General features: G+C 40.8%; 1 long non-coding RNA gene across 2 annotated transcripts in view; it reads left to right on the forward strand.

Moving 5' to 3' along the window:
- LOC109499552 overlaps nucleotides 1–20,418 on the forward strand; it is a 90,685-nt gene that overhangs the window by 56,412 nt on the left and 13,855 nt on the right. For both annotated transcript variants that reach the window (XR_006597530.1, XR_006597532.1), the window contains one exon: nucleotides 489–591. This is a non-coding gene — a long non-coding RNA (uncharacterized LOC109499552). The remainder of the gene's footprint in view (nucleotides 1–488; nucleotides 592–20,418) is intronic.

The following is a 20,418-nucleotide window of genomic DNA, read 5'->3' on the forward strand; positions in this document are numbered from 1 at the left end:
GGTGCCGCAGCTCCGGAAAGCGCATCCTCAGGCTGCGCTCTGCCCTCTAGTGGCAGCAGGTGCTAGCTACTCTTCGAAAGTGCTCACCCCCCTCCAGCGCGTCTTCCTCCTACAGAGCAGAGAATTTTGAGTCCGGAACACCCAACGCCCGCCCGAGAGAACTAACTAGGGAGAGAGACAAATGAGAAACAGTGCAGAGGGCACGTGTTGTTGAGATGTGGATGAGAGACTGGGTTTCCACTTCCTTGAGTGTCTGTCCTCTGAGCTAGCGTGTTTCCCTGGAAATTAGAAAAATAAGGCTAATGCACACAGCAACAATGCATTTAAGTCACAGGACTTGCATTCTGCGATTTTTGTTCTGCCAAAATTTGGGGGCTTTATGAAATGATGATGACAGTAAATGGTGATTTTTTTTTTCCTTTAAGGTCCCATGTCGTCTCCCTAATGCTTTGCAAATGTTTACCCATTTGTTATATCTCCACTTCTAGGAACCAGTGTTCCAACCCCCCATGGCAACCTTTCACACCATAACCACAGAATTATTTTCAGTTGGAGTGGACGTCTACAGTTGTCATATCCTGGGAAAATAAGGTATTCTCTCCATGTTACTGATTTGAGACCTAGGCAGGATAAGCCATCTGTCTGCCATAACTCAAGGCTTTGCGTATCACAGGTTTTCAGAAGGAGTAGGCCTTCAGAGTCTCTTTAGTGAGCATTAGACTGAACACGGGGAAGTTTGGGACAGTTGTTATCGCTCCTGATGGCTTTCCTCCTGGCTGGCATATGACTCAGACTAGGGTTGGAGAGGAATTACTGGGTGGGGTGGGGAGGAAGGCTTCGCATGCTGCAGAGAGAGAGAGAGGGAAATAAAGGCCTATGAGAAAATGGGAAGGTTCTATACCATGGAGGGGGCAAGGGAGGGAGCCTTAAAACTAGCTGTGCGGTTGGGGCGCCTGGGTGGCTCAGTCGGTTAAGCGTCCGACTTCACCCGGGTCACGATCTCACGGTCTGTGAGTTCGAGCCCCGCATCAGGCTCTGGGCTGATGGCTCGGAGCCTGGAGCCTGTTTCCGATTCTGTGTCTCCCTCTCTCTCTGCCCCTCCCCCGTTCATGCTCGGTCTCTCTCTGTCCCAAAAATAAATAAAGAAAAATAAAGAAAAACAAAGAAAAAAAAAAAAACTAGCTGTGCGGTCAAACACATGTGGTTCCCAGAATAACCAGTGCTCTGAGTACGGGGAAGAGCTAGATAACCCCGCGCTGCTAACACGAAATCCAAGCAGTGTGGCAGAGTGACCTTCAAAACGTTCTGTAAATTTCACCTTCCACAAACTCTGTTTTACCGTTCCAGAAAAACTGTTTCCATGTAATGATGTTAGTGAGGACATAGAGAGATCGGAACCCTCCTGCATTGTTGATTGGAACACAAAACAATGCAGTTTCTATGGAAATCAGTGTATCACTTCCTCAAAAAGTTAAACATGGTATTACTATATAAATCATCAATTGTCTTCCTAAGGATATACCTCCAAAGAACTGAAAAACAAGGCTCTATTCATAATAACCAGAAGAAACAACCCAAATGTCTTTCCACCGATACATGGATAAACCAACTGTGGTATATCCATGTAATGGAATATTACCCAGCCCAGAACAGGAATGAAGTACTGACACGTGCTACCATGTGGATGAACCTCAAAAATGCTATGCTAAGGAAAGAAGCCAGACACCAAAGGTCATATATCCTATGACTCCATTTATATGAAATGGCCAGAATAAGATCTGCCTGTGGATTGTTCTGTTCTGTGGATTCACAGAAACAGAAAGCACATTAGTGGTCACTAGGGGCTGGGGCAGCAGAAAACAGGGAGGAGACTGCTTCGCAGGTACACAATGTCACTTCAGGGTGATGATCATGTTTTAGAATCAGATGTGATGGCTTGACAACCTTGTCAATGGACTAAATGCCATTGAACTGTATACTTTTAAATGCTAAACTTTATCTTATGGTACTTACCTCAATAAAAGGGAAACAAATTATAATGGTTTAAGAATCTATTTAATGACCAGTTACTCTAGTTATAAAGAGATAATGAGAAGATAAGGAGAGAAATCTAAGTAATTTTCATGAGTTCCGCCTGAATTTAAATAATCAAATTTAAAGGGTTCTCTTTTTTTCAACTGGTTGTATATTTAAATACACTACACTACTACTTAATACAAATCACTACCAAACTTTAATAATTTTATGATCATGGTGCACCTGGGTGGCTCAGTCAGTTAAGCATCCAACAGTCTCACAGTCTGAGAGTTCGAGCCCTGCACTGGGCTCTCTGCTGTCAGCACAGAGCCCGCTTCAGATCCTCGGTCTCTCTTTCTTTCTGTGCCTCTCACACTCATTCTCTCTCTCTCTCAAAATAAATAAATAAACTTTAAAAAAAATTTACGATCACCCCTGAAGTTCACTTTCATGACCTTTGATTATTATTGTGCAAGTAACATCAGGATGAATGTGAATGAAAGGATTTCTGGACTCCATGCGCTGTAGTCAAATTGCCATAGTTTATAAAGCTTACCTACTCCACCACAGTAGAGAGAAAGAAGTTAGAATTCGTTAAAAATCGGTTAAAAAAATTGGTTAAAAAAAACATTAAGACCTTTGGAAATGGGTGTGTCATTGAATGCCTTATTTCACTGATTTGAAGCTGCACATTTTTTTCCATATTTTAATATTGCTGAAACTGAGATGCCTCTTACACCCACCGAGGCCAGGTGGCTGTCATGGTGTAGCTGTCATTGCTACATTGTAGCCTAGTGCTAACAAGGCATCAGAACATTCTTTTTTATTTTTCAGATTTTATTTATTTTTTATTCAAGTATAATCAACATACAGTATTATGTTAGTTTCGGGTGTACAATATAACGATACAACAGCTCTATACATTACTCAGGGCTCTTCACAATAATTGTGCCCTTAATCCCGATCACCTGTTTCGCCCATCCTCCCATCAAACTCCTCTCTGGCGACTATCAGTTTGTTCTCTGTATTTAAAAGTCTGGCTTGTTTGTCTCTTTTTCCTTTGTCTGTTTTGTTTCTTAAATTCCACATATGAAGGAAATCATATGGTATTTGTCTTTCTCTAGCTGGCTTATTTCACTTAGCATAATACCCTCTAGGTCCATTCATGTTGTTACAAATGGCAACATCTCATTCCTTTTTACGGCTGAGTGATTAATATTCCATTGCATATATATCACCTCTTCTCTATCCATCCATTTATCGATGGACACTTGGGCTGCTTCCATATCGTGGCTATTGTAAATAAAGTGCAAAAAAAATATCATTTGCAAATATCTGCTCCCATTCAGTAGGTTGCCTTGATATTTTGTTGATGGTTTCCTTCACTGTGCAAAAGCTTTTTATTTTTGTGTAGTCCCCCTAAGTTTATTTTTGCTTTTCTCTTGCCAGTGGAGACATGGCTACAAAAATGCTTCCATGACTGATGCCTATGTTTTCTTTTTTTTTTTTTAAGATGATACAGTTTCTTTTTTTTTTTAATGTTTACTGATTTTTGAGAGAGAGAGAGACAGAACACAAGTAGGGGAGGGGCAGAGAGAGAAGGAGACATAGAATCCGAACCAGGCTCTAGGCTCTGAGCTGTCAGAACAGAGCCTGATGCGGGGCTCAAACCCACAAGCTGTGAGATCATGACCTGATCTGAAGTCGGACATTTAACCAACTGAGCCACCCAGGCACCCCACCTGTTTTCTTCTAAGACTTTTATGGTTTCAGGTCTCATATTTACATCTTTAATCCATTTTAGTTTCTTTTTGTGTATAGTGTAATAAAGTGGTTTCATTCTTTTGTGTATAGCTGTCCAGTATTCCCAGCACCATTTGTTGGAGAGACTGTTTTCCCTGTTGTATATCTTGCCTCCTTTATTGAAGATTATTTGACCTGACAGGTGTGGTTCGTTTCTGGGCTCTCTATTCTGTTCTGTTGATCTAAGTATCTACTTTTGTGCCAATACCATTCAGTTTTGATTACTATAGCTTTTTAGTATATCTTGAAATGAGGGATTGTGATTCTTTCCCCAGCTTTATTCTTCTTTCCCCCAGATTGCTGTGGCTATTTGGAATCTTTTGTGGTTGCATTCAAATTTTAGGACTATTTGTTCTAATTCTGTGAAAAATATTGTTGGCAATTTGATAGGGATTACATTAAATCTGTAGATTGCTTTTGGTAGTATGGACATTTTAACAATATTGCTTCTTCTGATCCATGAGCACAGAATATCTTTTTGTTTGTTTGTGGCATGTTCAATTTCTTTCATCAGTGTTTTATAGTTTTCAGGGTACTGTCTTTCACCTTCCTCGGTTATGTTTCCTCCTAGGTATTTTATTCTTTTTGCTGCCATTGTAAAGGGGATTGTTTTGTGAATTTCTCTTTCTGCTACTTCATTATTAGTGTTTAGAAATGCAACAGATTTCTGTATATTAATTTTGTATCCTGAGATATTACTGAATTTATTTTTTCAGGTCTAGAAGTTTCTTGGAAGCTTTAAAGTTTTCTGTATATAGTATCAGGTCATCTGCAAATAGTGAAAGTTTTATTTTTTCCTTGACCGTTTGGATGCCTTTATTTCTTTTTCTTGTCTGATTGCTATGGCTAGGACTTCCAGTTGTCTATTGAATAAAAGTGGTGAGTGTGGATATCCTTGTTCCTGATCTTAGAGGAAACACTCTCAGTTTTTCACCACTGAGTATGACATTAAGGTGTGAGTTTTTCACATATGGCCTTTATTATGTTGAGGTATGTTCCCTCTAAACCTACATTGTTGAGAGTTTTTATCATGAATGGATGTTGAACTTTATCAAATGTTTTTTCTGCATCTATTGAGATGATTGTATGGTTTTTATCATTTCTCTTGTTTTTTAAAACTTTTTTAATGTTTGTTTTTTATTTGTGTGTGTGAGAGAGAGAGATAGAGCATGAGTGGGAGAGGAGCAGAGAGAGAGTGGGAGACAGAGAATCTGAAGCAGGCTCCAGGCTCTGAGCTGTCAGCACAGAGCCCAATGTGGGGCTCAAACCCACAAGCCATGAGGTCATGACCTGAGTTGAAGTTGGCCGCTTAACCGACTGAACCACCCAGACACCCCTATCATTTCTCTTATTAATGTGATGCATCACGTTGGTTGACTTGCAAATACTGAACCACCCTTGCATCCCTTGAATAAATCCCACTTAATCATAGTGAATGATTTTTTTTTCAAATTTTTATTTAAATTCTAGTTAGTTAACATTTACTGTGATATAGGTTTCAGGAAATGAATTTAGTAATTCATCACTTATAAATAACATCCAGTGCTCATCATAACAAGTGCCCTTCTTAATATCTATCACTGATTTAGCCCATCCCCTACCACCTCCCTCCATCAACCCTCAGTTTGTTCTCTATCATTGAGTCTCATTGTTTGGAGGTGCCTGGCTGGCTTAGTCAGTTGAGTATCCGATTCCTGGTTTCAGCTGGGTTCATGATCCCGGGATTGAGCCCAGCATTGGGCTGCATGCTGAGCCTGCTTTGGGTTCTATCTCTCCTCTCCCTCTACCCCACGCCCACTCGAACTCACACATGCACTCTTTCTCTCTCAAAATATAAAAAATAAAAATGGGGCGCCTAGGTGGCTCAGTTGTTTGAGCTTCCGACTTTAGCTCCGGTCATGATCTCATGGTTCATGAGTTTGAGCCCCACAACAGGCTTGCTACTGTCAGTGCAGAGCCTGCTTTGGATCCTCTGTCCTTCTCTCTCTGCCCCTTCCCCCTCTCAAAAATAAATAAACATTTAAAAATATAAAACCAAAAAGAGTCTCATGGTTTGCTTCCCTGTCTTTTTTTCCTTCCCATATATTCATTTGTTTTGTTTCTTAAATTCCACATAGGAGTGAAATAATATGGTATTTGTCTTTCTTCGACTGACTTATTTCACTTAGCATAATACTCTCTAGCTCCATCCACATCCTTTCAAGGGCAAGATTTCACTCTTTTGGATGGCTGAGTAATACACATACCACATCTTTTTTATCAGTTCATCAGTTGATGGACATTAGAGCTCTCTCCATAGTTTAGCTATTATTGATATTGCTGCTGTAAACACTGGGTTGCATGTACCCATTCAAATCTGTATTTTTGAATCCTTAAATACCTAGAAGTACAATTGCTGGGTCATAGGGCAGTTCTGTTTTTAACTTTTTGAGGAACCTCCATTATATTTTCCAGAGTGGCTATACCAGTTTGCATTCCCACCAACAGTGTAAGAGGGTGGCCCTTTCTCAACATCCTCACCACCATCTTTTGTTTCCTGTGTTGTTAAGTGAATTATTTTTTAATGTATTGTTGTACACAGATTGCTAATATTTTTTGATGATTTTTGCGTCTTTTTTTATCAGAGGTGTTGGCCTATAGTTTTCTTTTTTTGCAGTGTTTTTATCTGATTTTGGTATCAGAGTAATGTTGGCCTTGTTTAGAATGAATTGGGAAGCTACCCTTCCTCTTCTATTGTTTGGAATAGTTTGAGAAGAATAAAGATGAACTCTTCTTTAAATGTTTGGCAGAAGTCACCTGTGAAACTATCTGGTCCTGGACTTTTGTTGGGAGTTTTTTAATTAGGGATTCAATTTCATTGCTAGTAATCAGTTCAAATTTTCTGTTTCTTCTTGATTCAGTTTTGGAAGGTTATGTTTCTATCAATCAATCTATCCTTTTCTTCTAGGTTGTCCAATTATTGGCATATAAGTTTTCATAATGTTCCCTTGTAATCTTTGTATTTCTGTGGTGTTGATTGTCATTTCTCCTCATTAATTTCTGATTTTATTTAGAGTCTTTCTTTCTTTCTTTCTTTCTTTCTTTCTTTCTTTCTTTCTTTCTTTCTATGAGTGTGGCTAAAGGTTTATCAATTTTGTTTATCTTTTCAAAGAACCAGCTACCGGTTTCATTGATCTGCTCTATTGTCATTTTGGTCTCCATGTCATTTATTTCAGCTCTAACTTTTATTATTTCTTTCTTCTATTGTCTTCAGGCTTTGTTTTTTCTTCTTTCATTGGCTCCTTTAGGTGTAAGATTAAGTTATTTGAGATTTTTCTTGCTTCTTGCTGTAGGCCTGTATTGCTATAATCTCCCTTAAAACAGTTTTGCTGCATCCCCAAGATTTTGGACTATTGTGTTTTCATTTTCATTTGCTCCCATGTTGTTTTTGATTTCCTCTTTGATCTCTTGGTTGACCCATTCTTTATTTAGTAGCATGTTATTTAGCCTCCATGTATTTGTGTTCTTTCCAGACTTTTTCTTGTGATCAATTTCTAGTTTCATACTGTTGTGGTTGAAAAAGATATTTGATATGATTTCAATCTTTTTTGATTTATTGTGATTTGTTTTATGGCCTAACATGTGATCCATCTTGAAGAATGTTCCATATGCACTTGAAAAGAATGTGTACTCCACTGTTTCTGGATGAAATGTTCTGAACATATCTGTTAGGTCCATTTGGTCCAATGTGTCATTCAAAGCCACTGTTTCCTTATTGATTTTCTGTCTGGGTGATATGTCCATTGATGTAAATGGAGTATTGAAGTCTCCTACTATTTTTTAAATAAAGTTTATTTATTTATTTTGAGAAAGAGAGAGAGAAGTGGGGGGGATAAGCTGGGGAGGGACTGAGAGGAAGAGAGAGAATCCCAAGCAGCCTCCACACCCCATGCTACAGCCAACATGGGGCTTGATCTCATGACCACGAGATCATGAGCTGAGCTGAAATCAAGAGTCAAATGCTTCGGGCTCCTGGGTGGCTCAGTCAATTAAATGTCTGACTTCAGCTCAGGTCATGATCTCGCAGCTCATGAATTCGAGCCCTGCATCAGTCTCTGTTGACAGCTTGGAGCCTGGAGCCTGCCTCAGATTCTGTTGTCTCCTTCTCTCTCTGCCCCTCCCCCACTCACACACACACACACACACACACACACACACACACACTCACACACACACACACGTTCTCCCTCTCTCTCTCAAAAATAAAATAAACATTAACAAAAAAATTTAAAAGAGTCGGATGCTTAACCAACTGAGCCATCCAGGCACCCCAAGTCCCCTACTATTGTATTACTGTCAATTTCTCCCTTTATTTGTTAACAGTTGTTTTATATATTTAGGTGTTCTCATGTTGGGCGCATAAATATTTACAATTGTTATATCCTATTGTTGGACTATTCCCTTTATCATTATGTGATGTCCTTCTTTGTCTCTTGTTACAATTTTTATTTTAAGTCTATTTTGTCCAATAAAACTACTGTTCCTCTAGCTCTCTGCTTGCATTTGCATGGTAAATGACTTTCCATCCTGTCACTTTCAAACTGCTTGTATCTTTCAGCCTGAAGTGAGTCTCCTATAGGCAACATATAGATCGATCTTTTTTATCCATTCAGTCACCCTATGTCTTTGGATTGGAACATTTAGTCCATTTACATTCAAAGTAATTAATGATAGGTATGTTATGTATTTATTGCTATTTTCTTACTCATTTTACAGTTGTGTTTGCAGTTTTTGTCCATTTGCTTCTTCTGCTCTCTTCCCTTGTGGCTTGATGGCTTTCTTTAGTCATATGCTTGGGTTCCTTTCTCTCTATTTTATTTAATTTTATTTGAGAGAGAGGGATGGGGGAGAGGGGCAGAAGGAGAGAGAGAGAGAGAGAGAGAGAATAAATCTTAAGCAGGCTCCACACTCAGCATGGAGCCTGACATGGAGTTTGATCCCAGGATCATAGGATCATGAGATGCTTGTCTTCATGACATAAGCCAAAATCCGGAGTCAGAAACTAAGCCACTGTTTCTCTTAAGTTTTTGCATATCATTACAGGTTTTTGATTTGTGGATACCATTAGGCTCACATATAACATCTTATGCATCTAACAGTCTGTATTAACTTGATGGTCACTTAAGTTTGAACTCATTCTAAAAGCACTACATTTTTACTCCCTCTCCCACACTGTTTTATGTATATGATGTCATACTTTGCATCCTTTTATTTTGTGAATTCCTTAATTGACTTTTATAGATTTTAAATTGATGTTACTGATTTTGTGCTTTAACCCCTGTACTGGTTCTATAAGTAATTAATCTACTCTTTTTATCATGTTTGTATTTACCCGTGAAATCTTTTCCATTCATAATTTTCTTACTCCTGATTATGGCCTTTTCTTTCCACTCTAAAAATCCCTTTAACATTTCTTGTAAGGCTGCTCTAGTGATGATTAATTACTTTAACTTTCATTTGTCTGGGAAACTCTTTATCTCTCCTTTTATTCTCAGTGATAGCCTTGCTGGATATTTTTGGCTGCAGATTTTTTCCTGTCAGCACTCTGAATACATCATGCCACTCCCTGCTGGCCTGCAAAGTTTCTGCTGAAAAATCGCTGGTGCCCTTGTATGTAACTGTTCTCTTTTCTCTTGCTGCTTTCAAAATCACGTGTTATCACTACTTTATGCCATTTTAATTATCGTCTGTCTTGGTGTGGACCTCCCTGGGTTGATATTGTTGGGGACTCTCTTGTTTCTTAGATATAGAGGCCTTTTTCCTTAGCCAGAATCAGGAAGTTTTCAGCTATTATTTCTTCAAATGAATGTTTTGTTCACTGACCCGTCCTTCTGCTTCCTCTACTCTACTCTTTATTCCCTCTAGTGCATTTTTAATTTCACTTATTGAGTTCTTCATCTCTGATCAGTTCTTTTTTTATGTTTTTTTATCTCTTTGTTGAGGGCCTCCCGGCAATCTCCACTCTTTTCTGAAGTCCAGTGAGTATTACTTCGAATTCTTTATCAGGTGTATTGCTTATCTCCATTCATTTACCACTTTGGCTGTGGTTTTGTCCTATTCTTTCATTTGAGACATATTCCTCTGTCCCCTCATTTTGTCTCACTCTCTGTTTGTTTCTGTATATTAGGAAAGTCATTTACATCTCCTGGTCTTGAAAGTAGTGGAGTGGCCTTATGAAGAAGGGATCTTGTGATGCCTTGTGGCACAATGTCCCCTGTTCACCGCTTCAGGGGTGTCTTCTACGTGGGCTACATGCACCCTACAGTTGTGGCTGGGATGTGTTTGCCTTTAGTCCAGTCAGCTGCAATGGTCCCCTTTGCCTGTTGTGGGCCTGGTTTGGTCCCTGTGTTGTTGGGGGCCGATCTGGGGCCACCGTCGCTTATAGCTGGGCAGTGTCAGTACTTAGACCAGATGCCTGCCCTCAGCCCATTTGCAGCTGCACTGAACTGCAGGGTGCTCTCCCTGCCTTGTTCCCTGAGAGGCTTTTGTGGGTGGCCAGGGCCTGCAGTCAGGCTGCCCCCAGATGCCTGCCCCTGGGCTGTCTGCCGGGGCTGCAGTTCACCGATCAGCAGGGCACTCTCTCCGCACTGCCATTTATAAAGTTTGGCTGCTAGAGCTGCAGTTGAACCGGTGTGTGTGGTCATGTGCCTCTCTCTCCAGGGCGGGAGTCATTTGGGAGTGGCCTAGACCCTGCTGGGCTGCTTATGGCATGAGAGGTGGCAGGAAGTGCTTTTTAAACTGCTGCTTCTGGGGCGCCTGGGTGGCTCAGTCGGTTAAGCGTCCGACTTCAGCTCAGGTCACGATCTCATGGTCCGTGAGTTCTGGCCCCGCGTCGGGCTCTGTGCTGACAGCTCAGAGCCCGGAGCCTGTTTCAGATTCTGTGTCTCCCTCTCTCTGACCCTCCCCCGTTCATGCTCTGTCTCTCTCTGTCTCAAAAATAAACAAAGGTGAAAAAAATAATAAAATAAAAATAAATAAATAAACTGCTGTTTCTATGCTGCATCTACATGGGGTTGTTTGTTAGGCTGTCTCTGTAAGGGCAGGGACTCAGTTTCCCATTAACCTCTGGCTCTCCGAGAGCCAAGCTTGATTTTAAAGTACAACCCGCTGGTTGTAAAAGCCTCACGAAGGGAAGCCCCACTGGTTTTCAAAGCCAGATTTATGGGGACTCATCTTCTCAGTGCAGGCCCTCCAGTCTGGCTTGCCTGCTGTGGGTTCTGTGCCTCTCTCCCCTCTGGGCTTGTGGCGTCCCTCCCATTTGTAGTTAGTGTCACGGGGAGTTTGGTTCCCAACCGTGTCTCCATCCCTCCTGCCTTTTTCAATGTGGCCTCCTCTCGGGATTAACTGTGGAGAGTCTGACATGCCTGTTATCTCGGGATCTGCCTAGTCCGCCATCTTCCGGATATTCTTGATCAGAAACACGGATATTAATGACTCCGTGTCAAAAAACGATTCCAAAGAGTTGGATTCTGAATATGAGAAAGTTTTAGGGATGCTTAACAAATTCATTTCAGTTCTGTTTTCCTTTTCACATCGTATGAACATGATATAAAATATCTTTGCTAAATAAGTCTTTAAAAGTTCTTACAATGAGTGTAACATAAAAATTCAAGGGATAAATCACTTGGTCATAGTTTGATAGCATTTTTTTTCTGCCTCCATAGAACATAAAATAATGAACGATGTGTCATATATTCAGTGATGTCTTAGATGTAATCAAATGTGATAATCATTTTCTGTAAAAAGCTTAAACCCTTGGATTATCTTAGAAAATTATCCATAGTTCCAAATATTGACACTAGTGTACCTTCTTATTTACAAGGAAGCATATTTTTTAATTCAGTAGAGCTTACCTCTTTCTATAAATGTTTACTGAAAATCTGGAAAAAGGAAGAACCACGTTAGGTACAATGTGGAATATCAAAATAAGTAAGACAGCCCCAGTCACCAAAGAATCTACAATCTAGTGGATAATTGATATTACTACTCTGGTGTGTTTCACTCATGTATTCATTCAAAAATATTTACTGAGCAATCCACCTAGGACTGTAGCCTTGCCTTGCTTTCTATCCTTCCCCACCTTGTATCCCCCTCCTCCTTGTCAGTCTGCCCTGGGAGCACCTCTTTACCTCATTTGCACACAAATCCTTGCCTCAGGGTCTGCGTCTGGGGCATCCAACCTAAGACAAACACAGAAGTGATATTTGAAGCCAGGATCTAGGTAAACTATAAGATATCAAGAGACTTGATATTCATAATTACTGTCTGTGTTTGATGTTTTAAGAGATTTGGGTGTTACCCTTTTTTTGTGGAACAAAGGCAGTTCTGAACGTTTCCAAGTGTAGTTAACCCTTGACCAACATGGTTTTGAACTGTGCAGGCCCACGTGTCTGCAGATTTCAAAAGTGTAAATATAGCACAGTAGTGTAAATGTATTTTCTCTTCCTTATTTTCTTAATAACATTTTCTTTTTCCTAGTTACTTTATTATAAGAATACAGTATATAATACAGTATATACAGTATATAATACATATACAAAATATGTTTTAATTGATTGTTTATGTAAGCCTTCTGGTCAACAGTAAGGCTGTTAGTAAAGTTTTAGGGACATTACATGTGGATTTTTGACTACCTGGGGGGTTGGTGCCAAACCCCCACATTGTTCCAGGGTCAGCTGTATAAAGTCTGCCCTTAGATTGCTGACTTCATATAAAAACATTCAAGACTCAGCTGGAATAGCATTTCCTACCTAGGTCATCCCCTTGATATATACATATTGGCTTCTGGATGCAAGCACAAAAATGCACAGAGGTATATGAGTGTGTGTGTGTGTGTGTGTGTGTGTGTGTGTGTGTGTATACAGACCAAGGACAAAGCAATCCTATGTGTGTTGTTGGCTATCAAGGCAAGGTGAAGAACAATCTCAAACTAGACTAGAGAATACATCCCGGATTCTCGAATTGTTTTGCCAAATATTTACGAGTAATATGGTCACATTCTGAAAAGGAAAAGTGACCATAAATGCATATCATTATTCACTCAGAAATACTTATTTTAGGTCACTTACTACATGTCAGGCACTGTGGTGGGTGCCGGGGATACCATGTGAATTGGCAGACCTAAGCCTGGTCTCACTGCACTGAAATTTTGAAGGAGAAGGAGAGCCAAACACTAACTAATGACCTAAGTAATTCTTTATTTACAATTATTTGTGTTAGGAAAAAAGGGACATGGCATTATGAGAGTAAATAAGTGCGAACTAAAGTAATAAGAAAGGCCTCTCTGAAGAAGCGCTCCCCAGGCTGAGCCAGAAGGACAAGTGGAATCACACAGACATAGAGGGTGTGTGTTCTGGACGTGGGGCCCCAGACGGTGTTGGCCTCAAGCTCAAGCCCTTAATGATATTGCAGCTGTGCTCCAGCCACAAGAACTACCCCGGCAGCTTTGCCCTCCCAGGCCCCCCTTTTTCCGAATGTGGATTTTGTCCTAGTCTGAGGTTCCCTACCCGGAAGCCATCTGCTCACCTCTCAAGATGCAGTTCACGCTACTTCCTCTTGGAAGCTTTTTCTGACTCCAAGGAATGTCAGACACCCCTGTTGCCACGTGCTTTGCGCATTCCTGGCACGTCACAGGTACTTGTAGAACATTCGTTAGGTAGTTAGTGAATAAGTATGATAGCACCTTATTAGGTGGCCTTTTTTTACCTGGTATTCCCACCCCAAGACTCTGAGCTCCCTGGAAGTTAGGACGATAACTCCGTCAGCAGAGCACGCAACAGGCAGATGTGGGGAGAGACTGGGAGCTGGCGGCCCACGCAGGAAGTTACTTTTCCCGAGGGGATCGGTAGTAGGAAGGGATCGGGGAGGAGATGCTGGGCAGGGAGAACCGGCCACGTCAGGACCTGACTTCCCGTGGGGGATTCATGCTGGGGCACCTGCCCCCAGAGGCTGCAACTTTCACAAAATCTCTGTGATGTTTCCCTAGAACTCTCCAGGGGCACATGAGTTTCCTAGTTAGGTAATTAAGAAATAGTGACATTCTCCAGAGAATAGCTAAATGCCCTAGATGCTTTCTCCAATTCTGATTTAGTGAAAGGGTGAGGTGGCTATGCCCAAATTCCTTTTCGGTTAATTCCCACTAGTTTCGAAATAAATGACCATCGAATAGCACCCAGCAGCATCAATAACCTAAGCTTTTCCTAGAAATTCCACCATACCTTCTCCTAGATTCTGGACTTTCCTCGAATAACTCGAGTTAATGTTTCATTTTTACTGCTCCGTCCCCCTGCTGCAGCTTTAATTACCAATAAGGTAGACAATGCTATGGGTTTACTTGTTCGTTAAAAGTTAGTAAAATGAAAAAAATGGGGAGTGTATAAAAACTTAGACTGTATTACAAATTTTATACCACAAGTCAGGAACTAGAAAACTTAAGACATTCGAGGCACATGAATGTTAATTTATCTTCCCGGCATATGTCTTAAAAGATGTTTCAAATCTAATCCTGAATCCAAACTAATCATCTATAATGTGGGTGGGTTAGCATTCGTGTACTTTATCTTTTGGTGTTTTTAATTCCATGAACCATATTTATGAGTGACCGTTCTAGGTATACTAAGCATTTATGAGGGCCATTCTATGCCAAGGACTGAATTTTATATCCTTATGTATCTAAAATTTTAATCTTTGCAAAACTCCTGCAAGGTGTTGTATTACCATATCTATTTTATACCTGAAGAAACAGGCTTAGAGTGGCTCAGTGACTTGCCTGAGGCCACACAGTTCATCAGCAGTGGAGCCTGTTGGGAATTCAAATCCACTTGGCTCCAAAGCCTCCCCACCATGCTGCCTGTCGCTAAGATTGAACCACACTGCAGGTCAGCTCCAACATAGCAACACATTCAATGAAAACACAGAAAATCTTCCCTAAAACAGGCAAGTAGAATTAAAGCTGTCTTTCATGCTGGCTGTGGTCAAAGCAGAGAATAAGCCCCAGTGAACTGAACAGTTTCAGTGAGCAAAAAAAAAAAAAAGCTGATTCCCAACAAGAAATAGTGTAAGATGTAAGCACCACAAAGATATATACTTGCTTTAAAATGGGTTTCTCGGGGCGCCTGGGTGGCTCAGTCGGTTGAGCGTCCGACTTCAGCCAGGTCACGATCTCGCGGTCTGTGAGTTCGAGCCCCGCATCGGGCTCTGGGCTGATGGCTCAGAGCCTGGAGCCTGCTTCCCATTCTGTGTCTCCCTCTCTCTCTGCCCCTCCCCCGTTCATGTTCTGTCTCTCTCTGTCTCAAAAATAAATAAAACGTTAAAAAAATGGGTTTCTCTTTCAAATGTAACTGTCTTCCCAGAAGTTCATGACCCTGTGTTAGATGCCACCAGAGAATACAATTGTAACAACATTGCAGGCTTCTGTGGGAGGTCTCTTTACAAGTCTCACCGTCTGTGAGCATCTTTCCTCTGTATGTAATGATGCTTTGTTATTGTGTGGAACTGTTCTCCAAAGCATTTAAAGGTAATTGATTGCTTATTAATATTTACAATAGCCCTACCGGTTGTTTGAAGCTGAATGCTGCTTTTTTCTTTCTTTTCTTTTCTTTTCTTTTCTTTTCTTTTCTTTTCTTTTCTTTTCTTTCTTCTTTCCCTGGAAGAACTGATGTGTAGAAAAGTCAGGGAGACCCACTGGATGCTGAAATTAAGTACTCTTCCCTGGCTCCGAGTCCAGTGTGATTTGTGCCCTTGAAGATTATCATTTATTGGTTAATCTGAGAAAATAATAAGGATAGATACTTTCCTTAAGATTGCAAGATAGAAATAGTACCCTTGGGGTCCCTTTGTGGCTCAGTCAATTGAGTGACTCTTGATTTTGGCTCAGATCATGATCCCAGGCTCATGGAATTGAGCCCCACATGGGGCTCCATGCTGAGTGTGGAGCCTGCTTAAGATTCTCTCTCCTTCTGGCCCTCCCCCAGCAAATAAAAATTTAAAAATAAAAAAAAAGTAAATTTCAGCTATCATAATTTTACATTTTTAATAGTAAATTCATAGTATCACTAAGAGGCAACTTCAGTATATATTTTTATCATGGAATTCAGGATGAATGTTTTGAATCATCATTACAGACTCAAATTTCTCATTTCTCTCTCAAAGCATACTTGCTTTATAATACAGATGTGACAGGAAAATACTAAATGTCCCTTTAAAATTTTTTTTAATGTTTATTTATTTTTGAGAGACAGAGAGACAGAGCGTGAATGGCAAGGGGTAGAGACAGAGAAAGAGAGAGGGAGACACAGAATCTGAAGCAGGCTCCAGGCTCCGAGCTGTCAGCACAGGGACTCAAACTCATGAACCACAAGATCATGACTTGAGCCGAAGCCAGATGCTTAACTGACTGAGCCACCCAGGCACCCCTCTAAATGTCTCTTTTTAAAGGAAGATTTATACAGAGGTGATAAGGAAAGGTTAGTTCTCAAAAAGAGAGAGAAAGGACCCCCTAGTCTGGGCCTGCTCCAGCTCTGGCCATCCTGATAAGGTGGCCCGATGCAGTGCACCCTGGGACTCCATGCCCACACCCACTCCAGCCCCAGCTGGCCTGCCAAAGCCACCGGGCACACACAGTCTACACAGGGGATGCTCCTATACAAGGCGACTCCTTCAAGACTGGGAGAGGTAGCCATTCTGCCTGATTAATAGAAACAGACACAGTAAGTCAAACAAAATGAGGAGACAGAATATGCTCCAAACAAAAGAACAAGGTAAAACCCCAGGAAAAAACCCTAATGAAATGGACATAAGTAATTTAATAAAGAGTTCAAAGTAATGGTCATAAAGATGCTCACTGAATTCAGGAGAAGAATAGAGGAACACTGTACAAACTTGAATAAAGTATTAGAAAATAAAAGAAAGAACCAATCAGAGGTAAAGAATACAACACCTGAAATGAAAAATACACTAGAGGGAATCAGCTGCAGATTAGAAGATGTGGAAGAACAGATCAGTGATCTGAAGGACAGGGTAGTAGAAATCACCCAATCAGAACAGGAAAAAAGAAAAAAAGAATAAAAAATATAAGTATAGTTTAAAGAACCTCTGGGACAACATCAAGCATACTACCATTTGCATGTGGAGGATCATAAGACTACTAGGAACAATTGTACACCAACAAATGGGAAAACCTTGAAGAAATGGATAAATTTTTAGAAACACGCAACCTTCCAAGACTGAATCATGAAGAAATAGAAAATCTGAATAAACCAATTATAAGTAATTTAAATATCCCCAAAACAAAAGTCTAGGACCAGATGGCTTCATGGGTGAATTCTACCAAACATTTAAAGAAGTTAATGACTATCCATCTCAAATTATTCAAAAACACTGAGGAAGAAGGAACACTTTCAAACATATTTTATGAGGCCTGATACCAAAACTAGACAAAAACATCACAAGAGAAAAATCACAGGCCAATATCCCTGATGAACGTAGATTTTTAAATCCTCAATAAAATATTAGCAAACCAAATCAATAAGACATTAAAAGGACCATATGCCATGATCAAGTGGAATTTATTCCAGGGATGCAAGGATGGTTCAACATCCACAAATCAATCAGCATGATACATGACATTAATAAAATGAAAGATAAAAATCATATGATCATCACAATAGATGCAAAAAAATCATTTGACAAAATTCAACATCCATCTATGATAAAAACTCTCAACATGGTATAAAAGGAACATACTTCAACATAATAAAAGCCATATATGACAAACCCACAGCTAACATCATACTGAATGGTAAAAAGCTGAAGCCTTTTCCTCTAAGATCAGGAACAAGACAAGGGTGTCTACTCTTGCCACTTTATTCAACAGAATACTAAAAGTCATAATCACAGCAATTACAAAAGAAAAAGAAATAAAAGGCATCCAAATTGAAAAGGAGGAAGTAAAACTGTCACTATTTGCAGATGACATGATACTATGTGTATATAACCCTAAAGACTCCAACCAAAAAACTATTAGAACTAATAAGTGAATTCAGTAGTCACAGGATACAAAAATTAACATGAACATTCTCCACCCTTCCTTCCTTTTTCTGTCGCTTCCACCTCACCCCCCACCACCTATCCACTCCATCTCTTCCCCAGTCTTTGCTGCAAAATGATTCAGTCTCTTACAGAAAGTCCTCTCTTCAACTCTAGTCACTCCGATTCTATTTCTCTGGCCATCCTGCATGACGGGCTTAAAGAGACCATTCTGAGATGGGAAGGCCAGGTGTTTGTTTTGGGAAGTGAAGGTTGGCAGATAAGGAGGTTTAAACTGAACTGGAAATTATAATCTTTTTCCTTGTCAGTGTAGGAGGGTGACGCGGCAGAACATCTGCCCACCCTTCATGTTGCTATTTTTCACCCCAGGAGATATGTTAAGACAATAGCACAGGGGCTGGCACAAAGTGAAATCTCAGTATTTGTCGGTGCCTCTGTTCCAGACCCCTATCGCTACATTACACACTATGCCAAAATGAAGTCGCTTAAAAAAATAATTACTGTCTCTCATGGTTCTATGGTTAACTGGGCTCACCTGGCCAGTTCTCACTTGGGGTCTCTAATGTGACTGCCATCACGTGGCACCTGGGCCCAGAGTTATCAGAAATCTCAACTGGACGGGGCACCTAGGTGGTTCAGTCGGTTGAGTGTCCGACTTCAGCTCAGGTCACAATCTCGTGTCCGTGGGTTTGAGCCCCACATTGGGCTCTGTGATGACAGCTCAGAGCCTGGAGTCTGCTTTGGATTCTGTGTCTCCCTTTCTGTCTTCCCCTTTCCCCCTCTCTCTTTCTCTCTCTCAATAATAAACATTAAAAAAATTTCAGGGGCATCTGGGTGGCTCAGGTGGTTAAGCATCCGACTTTGGCTCAGGTCATGATCTCACGGCTCCTGAGTTTGAGCCCTGTGTTGGCTCTGTGCTGACAGCTCAGATCCTGGAGCCTGCTTCATATTCTGTCTCCCTTTCCCTCTCTGCCCCTCCTCAGCTCGTACTCTGTCTCTCTGTATCTCAAAAAATAAAATAAAACGTTAACAAAATTAAAAGAAAAAAAAAGAAATATCAACTGGAGAGTCCAGTGTCTTGACCAGGATGAGTTGAAGAGCTGGGAGCTGGCTTCTCTGTCCTCCCTCTCCTGCCCTCTGTCTCCATATGGTCTTTCTGTGTGACTGATGTGGGCTTCCTCCTGGGATGGCAGTCACAGTGTGGTCAGACTTCTTATGCTCTATCTGGCTTCTTCAGAGTGAGCATTTCAAGAGATGTAGGTAGAAGCTCCTTATGAAGTAGCCTCAGAACTTACAAAGGCATCACTTCTGCAAGTTGAAAGCAAGTCCAAGGGACAGCCCAGATTCAAGGGGAGGAAACACATAAGGACATGAAAACTGGGATGGATAGCTGATTGGGGGCCATCTTTGGAGACCGCCTATTACATAGCTCACCCAACTCGCCCAAAAGCATTTCCTCCCCATTTTGGAAATTTAGAAATAATAAAAATAATTTATAGTTAATTTTTAAAAACATTTATTTTTTAAGTTTATTTATTTTAGTAATCTCTACATTCAATGTGGGGCTCTAACTCATGACTCCAAGATCAAGAGTCACATGCTCTCCTGGCTGAGCCAGCCAGGCGACCCTAATTTTTAGTTAATTTTTGCTGAAGAATAAAAAATGTGGGTCTTATTGGCAGCCTCTTACATTAAGCCACAAAGTTCAATATCAGGGCGCCTGGGTGGCTTGGTCAGTTGAGTGTCCAACTCTTGATTTCGGCTCAAGTCATGATTTCATGGTTTGTGAGATCAAGTCCCGCATTAGGCTCTGTGCCGACAGTGTAGAGCCTGCTTGGGATTCTCCCTCTCTCTCTGCCCCTCCCTCTCTCTCCCTCTCTCCCTTTTTTCTCTCTCAAAATAAATAAATAAACAAAAGCCAACAAAGTACAAGACATCCTGACATTCCTTCTTGGAGAAGCAGTGTAACCCAAAACTCAGACTTCCTGAATCTGACTCTGGACCTCACTCTCCTCTGCCTCTTAGAGCTTGAGCCGGTTCTGAATCCCAGCACTTCCAAGAGAATTTTGCATCCCAGCATTTTTGGCCTGTGGCTGCAACAAGACACGCTGGTCAGGAGACACCTTAAGCTCACTCAGGGATTCCAGGCAGTCAACACTAGTGTCAAAGGGTACAGGTAATGTGCTCTGTGACACGAACATGCTGAATAACTGACAGGTTGCTGGCAAGCATGTTTATGGAGAGACGCCAATGAAACTTGCACTTGCTTGGATTTGTCATTTTGTCTTCAGCTCCATTGGGAAACAATGCAACACAGTGCAACACAGCATCTTAACGTGGCCTTAAAACTTTTTCAGTTGATTTCATTATCCTGGTAGGAATTTAACTAATGACAGATTTCACTTGGGTGAACAAATAAAAGCAGAGTTTTGCAGACAAATGCAATAAAACCTGCTAAGTAATCCCAGGAAGCATGGCCAGCTAATAAACGTGAGGAGACCGATTTCAAGATGG

Source organism: Felis catus, chromosome B2 (genome assembly GCF_018350175.1).
Source record: "Felis catus isolate Fca126 chromosome B2, F.catus_Fca126_mat1.0, whole genome shotgun sequence".
Classification (NCBI taxonomy): Eukaryota; Metazoa; Chordata; class Mammalia; order Carnivora; family Felidae; genus Felis; species Felis catus.